Source organism: Cariama cristata, unplaced genomic scaffold (assembly GCF_000690535.1).
Source record: "Cariama cristata isolate BGI_N322 unplaced genomic scaffold, ASM69053v1 scaffold6088, whole genome shotgun sequence".
Classification (NCBI taxonomy): Eukaryota; Metazoa; Chordata; class Aves; order Cariamiformes; family Cariamidae; genus Cariama; species Cariama cristata.
The window spans coordinates 18,424-29,504 of record NW_009631580.1 but is presented as its reverse complement, the minus strand read 5'-3'; positions in this window follow the sequence as shown (position 1 = coordinate 29,504).

Sequence of the window (11,081 nt, the reverse complement as noted above, 5' to 3'; positions counted from 1 at the left end):
CAGGCCCCAGCATCGCCCCGGCCAGGAGCAGCCAACCCAGCCCTAAAGCCAAGGGCTGGGGACAGCCCGCCCTGCTGAGGTGGCCGGTGCAGGAGGACTTCATGGAAGGAAGAGCATTGCTGGCTTTCCACCTTCTAAAACACAGTTGTGTTCTGCTCATTGTGTTCAGTTCCCTTAACAACTGAGAGATAGATAGATATATTTGTAGTCTTTTCTGGGCATTGCAGTTACAGAATAACCCAGCTGCCCCTTCCTGGCTACCTCCTGAAGCATAAAAAAAATATATAGCCGTACTATAAAAATATAGGAAAAAAAAACACAAAACAAAACATTAAAAAAATGGCAAAAATGGGGTTTTCATTTGTTCGCTCACCCAAAGTGGGTACAGACATATTTTCTAGATGACCAGAGAACAAAGAAACAAGCCCTGGCCCTTGACTAGCCCAACATCTGCGTTCCTCTCTGCCGGAGGATTTCTCAAGGGCTGGTTAATTCCTGGCGTGGTGCTGCAGGACCGCACAGATGTCCTTCCACTTAGGAATCACTCTAAACTCTCAGCATCGCTGTGCCCAGGGTCTGGATTCGTATTTAAATGAAGGTATGTCCAAAACCACTGTGGTTCTGAAGGTAACCTTAAATCTGCATGAACCTCACTACCACCTGTGCCAGACTTCAGCCGACCTGAAAGGGTACCAAAGGATGGGAAGAATCTGACCTTCCCGTATCTTTTGGAGGCTTTGACACGACACCAGCGAGCTGCTCCCCTGCTGACGCTCTCGGCAGTCACATCCCATAAACCCGCAGGCTGGGTGGGAAGTGTGGGCAGAATGGGGCATGGGGCCACTGCGGACGGTCCGACCGTAGCCACGGATGGCTGAGAGGAGCCATGTCCAATGCAAACATCTCCCCACGCTGCCTCCAGTGCCGTTTTAAGTCACCTTATATCACAAAGCAAAGATACATCCTCTCTTGATTACCAAAACTCTTACCTATGTCCCAATACTCCTCCTAACCCCTGCCTGAAGCTTCAGCTGTCATCTGCTCAGCCATCAAATACATCTGACCTATTGTAGGTGTCCTGCAACGGCCCCGTTACTCTCTTCTGAATAGAGAAGCTTGAGACGGCACAAGACTGGGCAAAGGACAAATGGAAATACCCACTGGAGCTGGGAGGGAAGCCAAGAGACCGGGCATGCTAACACACAGCTCCGCAGCTGCTGCCACTTACTGAAAAAGTATGAGAAAGAGCACAGGCTAATGTTTATAGAGCACTTGGCAGATAGGAGATTGCAATTATTAGGTTATCAGACTGCACTGATAACTTCAAAAGGAAGAAAATCAAGACACTCATTGAGTAAACTGAGGGAGAATACGATGAACTCAGCAGGGCAGAGACAGTTACATGGGAACTTGCCCCATTCAAAGAAAAATGTCATTTTCTTGCTTTATTTTAAAGAAGTGGTATTGATGTCAGTGAGCAAGACAAATGCAACATCAGTTTAACAAAATCACGTTGTGACCCAGGCTGGAAGGGGCCTCGGGAGGTCCCCAGTCCAGCCTCCTGCCCCAAGCCAGGTCAGCACTAAGTTCAGCCCAGGTTGCTCAGGCTTTGTCCTCTTGGGTCTCAGAAACCTCCAAGGATGGAGACTACACAAGCTCTCCAGACAAACCGCTCCACCGTGTGACTGACCTTATCACGTAAAACCAGAACCTCCCCGTTTTTCAGATTTATTCAAATCTTGCTGAAAGCACAGATACCCTCCGGATCAGAGTCAACCTTTGAACAGAGGTTACCAGATTCCTCCTCTTTTCAAGCCTCTCCACGACAGCGAAGTTACCTGGTTAGTAGGCACGGCTCCCATACAGCCTGTTCGGTAATAGATAAGTCATACTTACCGCCTTCGGTGTATCAGCCGAGTGCCTTCGCCGCGCTCCAGCGCTGAGCTTATACCTGCGGGGTGGCCGGGGAGGCCAATGAGCGGCGGCGGCGAGCGCGGTGCCGAGGGACGCTGATTGGGTCCGGCCCCACGCCTAATTACGCCCAGCACCTGATTGCTCTCCGAGCGTAAATGATTGGGGTATAAATAAAGATAAGCAATTTATTGTTCGTTTTAATTCACACTTATAGAATCGTTTCGGATGGAAAGGATCTTTACGATCATCAAGTCCAACCGTAAACCTAGCATGGACAAGCCCACCACTAAATATCTTCAGAAATGCTCTCAACTCATCCCTCAGCAATTTCGTGGCGGTTTTAGAATTTTATTTCCAATCTGGTTTTGTGTCTCATACTTAACCTGCTGCTTAAACCCGGCTTGTCCGTGCCAGCATGTCCCTCGCCGAGTCAGGCATAGGCGATGACAGAAATGACATTCTGCATCAGGTGCTGTCTGATTCGGACTCTCCGTCTCCTCTGGGAACCTGGGGTTAGTCTCCGCACCACCTCCAGCCCTAAACCTCTTTCTCATGCTAGCTCCTGCTCCTCATCTTTTACTCTTAAACCAGCCGAGAGCAACGAACAGCTTCTGCTCCGCAGTCATTCCCAAAGACTGGCTGGGCGGTTAAGAAATTATCTGGGTGCAGATTTACTGGGAGAGGAAGAGCCCAGGGGAATTTCAGTCCCTCCTTTCCCTGCTCCTTCCCACAGCCAGGGCAGGGCACAGAGCCGTCTGGCCCGGGCTGGGGCCGTGCTCCCCCAAAACACAGTCAAGAGGGAAATTTCACTGCTATTCAGATGATCAGGCGAGAATAAGGCTTATTGGAATGTTTATTTTGGAATTAAACCTTTCAAAGACATGGCTGTTTTAGGTATTAGCACAGGGGTGACATTACCTTTGGTCTTTTTGCAATAAATGAACTCTCTGGAAAACATTGCCAGAGGTAATCCGTTGTAGAAAAATCTTGTGGGCTATCTGATGTGACGCAGAGCACGCAGGTCTCTTGTAAAAAGGCTGCAAATAACCCTAACCCGGTAAGAATTGTGTTTTCTGGGCATTGCAGTTACAGAATAACCCAGCCACCCCTTCCTGGCTACCTCCTGAAGCAGCATGTGCGTGAAATGAAGCCACGTTAAAAAATACGATTGTTCCCTTCAGCGACCAAACTGCAAGAAATGGTGATCTTTTCAGCCTAAAAGGAAATCAAGATTCTGATAGGTATTGGAGGAACAGAAGGTCATTTTGAAATAAAACACTTTCTTTAGAGAAATTTTTTTTAAATGATTTTCTCCAGGAAAGGTCTAAATGGCAAGTTGGGCGACTTTAAAAACAAAATGACCCCCAACGTCCCCTTTTTTGGGGTTAGGTAAAAGCTGGTAGCTACATCTGATCAGAACGCTCTGATCATTTGCCCACCACCACCGTCCCCAGAGCTGGTCCAACTGTTCGGCATCACCAGCCGCACGGCCACCCACGCAACCGGTGCTGCCGCTGCCAGGTGAGGCGGGCAGGCGTTTTGATGGGGGTCTGCCTGCTTTCCCCGTGCCTGGGCTAAGGGGAGAGGAGGAGCTGGTCCACGGCAGAGCTGGCTGGGGTCTGCGCTGGCATCCTCGTCGTGCTGCCGCTCCGCACGGACACTCCGGGCACTTCACAGCCCGCGCACGTAATAAAAACACGTCCCGTGAGCGCCTAATCTCACCTCGCCGTTCTGCGGTGCTTGTGTTTAAGTGTTAACTGAGTTGAAAAAACACATGCGAGCACATTGCACGGCTGTTTATTCCACAGCAGGCTCGCACCACCCTGTCCTTTATCCGAACAGTTACCTTGCAGCTTTTACCTTGCAGGATCCCGCTGACTTAAATGGTAACGTACTCAGGCCGGGAAGCAAGAACCGGGGAGAACCGGCCAGCCGGCCATAAAAAGGGAGGGAGGCACAGGGAGCGACGGAGGTGGCCGAGAGCACTGGGATGGCTCCTCGCTCTCACGAGAAGGCGAGATGGGAGAGTTCACGCCCGCGCACAGGGAGAGGGCTTCTGCTTTGAAAGCATCGTCGCAAAGACTCTTTCACAGCGCTCGTCTCGGAGGGGTTGGAAGGGATGCAGCACTCAGGTTTTACTTCTGGGCGCTTGGGAGAAGAGAGCTTTCATGACTACAGATCCACCTCCTTTGCTGAATTTTTCTCCTAGAGGAGACAATCCGGTTTTCAAATGTTCTTGATTCTGCTGTACCAAGTGGGAAGAAATCCACATTTTTCCATCCCATGTAATTTAATAATCAAAATGGCTTTGTCAAAGCAGTTGGAGCTCCATGGTGGGGCTTGATAGGATGTCAGAAGAAGGGTTAGCAATTTTCTGGGAAGGCCCAGCAGATAATTCAGGGCACAATGGGCTTTCCTTGGGCCTTAGCTTATCTTTGGCCAACAGAGAAAGCCATTTTGCTGGGAGGACACGAGGTTAAAACTGCTACGGGTCAAGTGGAATGGGACTGAGAGTTGGAATACCAGCGGTAATACTCGCTATCTGAATTACGCGGGTAAACTGGGAAAAAAGGAGGATGTTACTGGCTGTTAAACGTATTTTACACCAAGTGTGTTGAACAGGTGAAAAAGCCTTACTTTAATACAAAACTATTCCAGCTGAAACATGATGTGTGCCGTCTGTCCAAAATACAGATTTTATGCAGCCCTCCTCCCCATAATTTAACACTTACCAAAAACAGATGAAGAATTTAATTGCTGATGGCTAGACCCCATAGACACTTCTGAGCAGCGCCACGTCTCATGACTAGCCTCACCTCGGCAGGGATGTGCGTGATGGAGCGAGGTACTCGGTGCAAGGTGCACCAGCTCAAGCCTGTCACAAGGCAGAAATGGGTTAGAAAAGTGACATTTTTGTTATTGCGTTGAAGAAGCCATTCGCACCCACCTGTTTCAGGAGAGGGTCAGCATTTGCTTGCACTTAAAACATCTGTCGGTCGTACATCTGACGTGCCTCCGTTGACGGTGCATCTACTGCTGGTGAACGTAGGGAGAGCCCTGCTCCGGAGCCAGGTGTGGGAAGAGCAGACCTGCTCTAGCTTTTCTGGGGAGGACACTGGAAGGAACCCAAGGCACCAGCAGCTCCAAACATGCTGGGTTTCCCACCCTTCACAGGTCAGACCCGCTGTGCTCACCCCATGGGGCTGATCAGAGCATTCCCGTATCCTGATGGGTCCCGAAGGCAGGGGTCTCACTGTCAATCAGCACATCGCCTTCGCTCCGGTTTCCCCACGGACATGAAGTACCTGTTCCATACCACACTACGCAGGGAATATAGGGGCAGGCGGTGCGCGCAGGCCACTTGCCCTGTTTGCTTGGGCACTAGAAGAGGCAGGGACTTTTCAAAGCCCAAGAGTTGGCAGGTGTGAAAGAAGAAGTTGCATTTGTTTGAAGAAGCTGTGGCGTGTTTTTAGCTCCTGAAAGAGTAGTGCAACCTGCAGTGTAAACAGCACTTGGCTTTTCCCCTAAATAGGGGGAGATTTTCCCTCAGACTAAAGCAGGGGTGCACAGGTGGCGGCAGGCAAGGGGGCTGTTCTTCTTACTGCCACAGACCACGGGCCAGGTCCTGCAGGCTCTCCACTTGCCCACCGTCCTCCAGCACTACAGCTGCCGGCTGACTCTTGGCATTTGGCACCGAACAAAGCAGTGGTTGGACACAGCCAGGACATGGGGCTCTCCTCCGTCGTTCCCCTCGACCTCGAGGGGACAGTCCAGATTTGCAGGAGCCACTGTTTGATGCAGAGGCAATACCCTGGTGAGCATCCCTTGCCTGCAGTCCTCTCTCCCACCCCTCTCATACATTGCCCTCTCCATTACGGATCCCTAGAAAACCAAACCAGAAAACTGATTTCACTGATGAGGTAATGTGGCGGTGAGGGGGGGGAAAGCTGCATTTTAGCTGGATGTGGTCTGCAACATAGCTCACTGTGCAGAGCTAGGGCAGCTTTGAGGCCAAGCCTGGGCCCCAACAGACAAGACGGCAGCGTGGGTGGTTGGGTGCAAGGCTGGGCATGGCTGCAGCACTAGCTTTGGCAGGGACCAAGGGAGAGGACCGGGGCTCTGTGGGACCCTGACACACACAGAGCATCCCCGCTGTATGTGTTTAACCCGGTGGCAAGCGCGGCCAGCACCCTGGTGCAGGCTGGGCTCCTTGAGCCCTGGCAGGGGCTGTGCCTCCGCACGCCTCCGCACAGCCACTTCCTTCTCCAAAGCTCCACTTCCGATAAGCCCTTACAGATAAAGAAGGCCTTCAGGAATATTTTGTGAGCAAAGCTCAAACACGTCTGCCTCTACCTTCCAGTGGCAAAAGGTAGCAGCACTTCCATCAGCAACAGAAGCGTAGGTTGGTGTTTGTTTGTTTGGTTTTTTCCCCAAAGGGAATTTATTGCTTTTGTAAGGCAACTTTCTGGACTGAAGTCCTCCGTTTATCTCCAGAGCCAGTACAGCAGATTGTACCCAGTAATTTTCCCTCCATGGGTGACCCGTGAGGAGGGGCACCCCCGCAGCTGGGGCCGGTTCCCTCCTGGCAGTGCCCTGAGGCAGTGCCTCAGCTCTCAGGAGGGGCCGTGCCTCCTTCTTCAAAAGCTCTCAGGAGGGGCCGTGCCTCCTTCTGCAAAAGCGGGGTACACACACTCCCCTGCGCCCAACGCTTGAACCGGGGGGCTGCTGCTAATGGGAGGCCCTTGGGCTACGCCGAGGTGCCCTGGACATTTCTAACAGCTGCACTGCCTAAAACCGCTCCTGATCTACCTCGCTAGGGTATTTTTTTTTAACCGGTTCAGCTCCCTGTTGGGGAGCGTGGCCGCAGGCCGGTGGCAGGAACAGGAGCGCAGAGCAAGGGCCATGGCCGGGGCAGGCATACCTTGAGCCCGCTGGCAGGCGGAACCTGGTCCCGTGGGCTGCCTGCTGCTCTGCACTTGGTTAGCCTTTGGCCTCTCTGCTGAAATGCTCTTTCCTTGCACGGGTGAGCCTGGGGAGTGTATCAGACTGCGATATCAGGATCTTTTTTTTGCCTCTGAGTAGACTGCCAAAAGGTAAAGGTGAGGCAATGATCTGTAATTGCTGCCGGCAATGACAGCATTTCAACTATCACATGAAAAGGATGTGTAAGGTAAAGAAAGCTTAGTGTACCGTTTACCTGCCGTGTCAGTCGCCCCACGCTGCTGGAGAGCAAACTGGATCGGGAGTAAGATAAAGCTGAGGACAGAGCACTCCGTGTGTGAGGAGGCAGGCGAACACCTGGCAACGCAGGCCAGCGAGCAAGCAAGGAGTACGGGCCACGTGTCCATGGGGCTGGCCCTGGTCCCCGAGGCCGGTAGAGGAAGCCCCCACTCCCCCGCCCTCCAGCCTTTCCCCATGTCTCCGAGACCGAACAACATCCCGATGAGACTGGCCAACAGGGTCCTAAGCTATTTGGATGAGGCTGAGCAAGGACTGACCGCATAAGGAAATGGGGACCAAAACACCCCAAGGGATGTAGGGTTTACTCACTCGCCTAGCAGATACAAGCCACCTTCATTGTGGTTTAGCTTGACCAACCGACCAAGACACCGAGCAACAGCACAGATACGCAGCTCTGAAATAACACAGCCAGCCCCTTCTGTTTCTCCCAGCTGCTCCTTATCCACAGAACAACACCCTCGCACCTCACCTGAATTCACACACCTCTTAACCTTACAGCTTCACCATAATTCCCCAGATATTGCCTGCTCACAGAAACATGGGCTGCCCTGTACCCCTTGCATTTATTCAGAAATACCCATCCACCTGACCGCACGGGCACCTGGTGCTGTAGGAACTTCAAGAGTGACATCCGAGCCCCAAGCGCTACATCCTTCCTTTCCTACCCTGTACAGAAACACCAGGATTGAACTGAAGCCAGCCACGAGAAGCAGGCAGTGCACCGGCTCACCAACAGTCCTGCCGTACCGGCAGACAGAGGAACAGAACTGCAGCCTTGCAAGTCCACACGTGGGAAGCAAAAGGTCTTCTGCAGCAAACAGAAATTTCTCTCAGTCTACAGTCTAAACACACTATCAACTTGAACTGCCATTAACAAACCCAGAGCCATTCTGCAGTCAAACAGCTTTTATTGAACTCTTTATATAGTACATTCGTGAACATTTGTATGATAAATACAGTGCACAGTATTGATTTTTCCCAGCTCCTTAAAGCATAAGAAGTCTTCCCTTTGTCATGGTAGCGTGTTGACACTACGCAGTAAGAAAGGCTGTTGGATGACAGCGGCAATGCTAGGCAACTCCTGACAGCGAGCATGTTGTGTGAAATTCCTAACGGCAAGCAGAAGTTTTCAGAAACCACTTAGCTAAGAACTTGGTGGGCAGATGAGACTGGCCTGGCTGCTTAGAGGAACCTCAGCTAGACAAGAGTTCTGGTGTCAGCCACAGCTTGTGCAAGAAGTGGGAAATAACATTGAACGCGACAACTTCAAAATGATCCTTAAGTCACTGCCCAATAGCTGCTTGCAAAATATTATAGAGATTTTACTGGACAATTGTCTTCAGGTGAGAAACTAAAAGTATTTTTGCAGAGCCAACATTAGAACAAAAAGATTGATATTTTCTGATAGTGACAAACACAGCATAATTGTTGATATAAATATCCATGTGCAAAATAGTTTTCAGGCTTAGTCAGCACTTGCATAACCAGCACAAGTGAACAGAAGATGCAGGCACCCACTTCAGAAAAAAAAAACACAGTTCTGTTCAAGCTCTGGACTTGAACTTCCAGCTAAAGACCAACCAAACAAACGGCAATGTCTTTCTTGGTCCTCACAGTATTTGAAACAGAGACGAGTCCAGCGCTAATACAGCCCTACTGCTACTAACCAGGGCCAGGCTACTCACAACATTCTCACACATGTAAAAAAGCATCACGCTCATAAGCTTTCATATCAGAGGAACTTCAACCCCACAGGACTCCCTGTCCCCTTCTCTTTGCTGCCTTCATCCCTACTATGGGAAAGAGCTCTGGAAAGTTTTTCAGTCATTCAGCAACTCCATTTATTTATCCAATTCCTCTGGTCAAACAGGTTTGCTACTGGGAATAAGAGTGGCTGGTGGACACCTTTTCCTCCTTGTGCTGCTGTAGAACAGGAGACAGCTCCTGCTCTTAACAAACGGCACAGGCAGAGCGGTGCGGGTAGATTTCTTTGGATACTTTGGCTTGCTCGGGATTGCTTTAGACTCACATGCCCTGTTCCCAACCAGCTCTAACCATCCCTTCTTTCTTAGTCAGCAATACTACCTGTTTTCATGATGCGACAGAAATTAATGTATGAACAGTAAACTAAAAATAAATTAAAATCTTTACATTTTTCTCTGTGTCACAGGTAAAGGCACCCATTAAACTGCTGCCCCAACTCTAACTTCTCTCTTGCACTGCTGTTCTGAAAAGCAACTTTGGGAACCTCCTTCTACCCTCCTCATATTTCTTGCTGAATTCAGTTAGGTTGGGACATGGAGCTTTCACAGGCACAAAAAGAAAAGGGAAAAAAAAAAAAAAAACACAAACAACTACTTAAGCACCCCTCTCCCTGCTGCTGTCAGTGAAGGTCAGACGGCAAATGGGGGAAAAAAAAACAAAACATAAACAAACAAACTGTCAGATAAAAAGCAAGTAAAGTAAATTTTCAAGAGCAACAGTAATGCCAAAATTTAGCAGCAGCAACGGCTATAATTGCAGCAAACATTTCAGTTGGTAGCATCTAGTGAAGTAAACAGGTTCTTTCACAAGTGTGGGAATCAAAGGATGCAGTGAAAATGTAAGTAATCAAAGAACTAAGTCTCTCTCAGCCTTCCCTGTAAATTAAGAATAGATATGAAAATATATCCAACAACAGTATTTGAAATAATTGGGAAAGGAGTTTAGAACCTTGGCTGAAATACGGACGTTTCGAGGGGTACAACTGACCATTCACAGACTCCCTCTACACTAAGAAACACCAAGGATGTTACCAGCGCTAAGATCAAAGACCATGCCCGTAACTGTGCTAAGTTATTTATGACCCCTCAGGAAGTAGCTCAAAAATACAGTTTGAAAGATAAGTTATTAGGCTCTGCCAAGCAGCAACAGAGGAGCTGTTCAGCCTAGAAAAGTTAACACAGATTTGAAAACAGTGTCTTCACATATAGGTACACACATCTGATACACACACTAGTTCAACTTTCCTCTACTTAGAGCACCCAAGCTGGGGTTGCTGCTACAGTGAGGGGGAACAGTGAGAAAGAAATCACTGCTCAGCATAAGGGTAATAAATAAAAATAAAAAATTAAAAAAATCTACAATCCTTTAGAACGATTATTATTGAAGTTGCACATTTTTAGACTTTATAGTATACTCCAGAGCCTTGGGAAAAGCTGTCTTAAATCTTAAGGAAGTATATGAATTTAATGGTTAAACCATAGTTTAAGGTAAGTATGGGTCATGTTACTTCAGTAATAGCCCTAATCTGAAGGGACAGCCAATGTCTAAGGAAATAAAGTGAACAGGAGCACAATAAACTTAACATTCACCAGCATGGCATTAAAGAGCTATTAGAAATTGGTCTGAGGCTTTTTATTATTACAACAAAGTTCTTAACATTCACAAATTTAAGGTGAGAGAGAAGCAGCTAGAAAACAAACCAGGCTGTGTCACCACTGGCAGGCAGACACTAGCGCCGGCGTCACCTCTTTGGCTTTGAGCTCTTGCCTCCCTCCTCCAGGCCAGTATTACCCAAGGCACAACTGCAAAGGCTCGGCTTGATGTTCTTTGCTCAGCGCTGACATGGGACAAGGCGCCTTCCACCACCTCTCTCCTCTGACTATGAACTTCCAAAATGCACAGCAAATTCCACTGCCACAGGGAGACCAGCAAGGTAGAAAGAAATCTATATACAGGAGGTAGTAACTGTGATTTTTAAATAACCTCGTTGTTTTCTCTTAGCTGACTCACAACTCCCTTCAGCCTTTTTCTTTTTTAAAAACAAACAAAACCCAACAACTTTGCTATCCTACCAGCAACAGCCCCAGCCTAAATAGTATTTTTTTTACTTCATTGAAAAAGTGTCACTCTTGCTGATCAAAAACTTTATTCTAGGCAAAAGG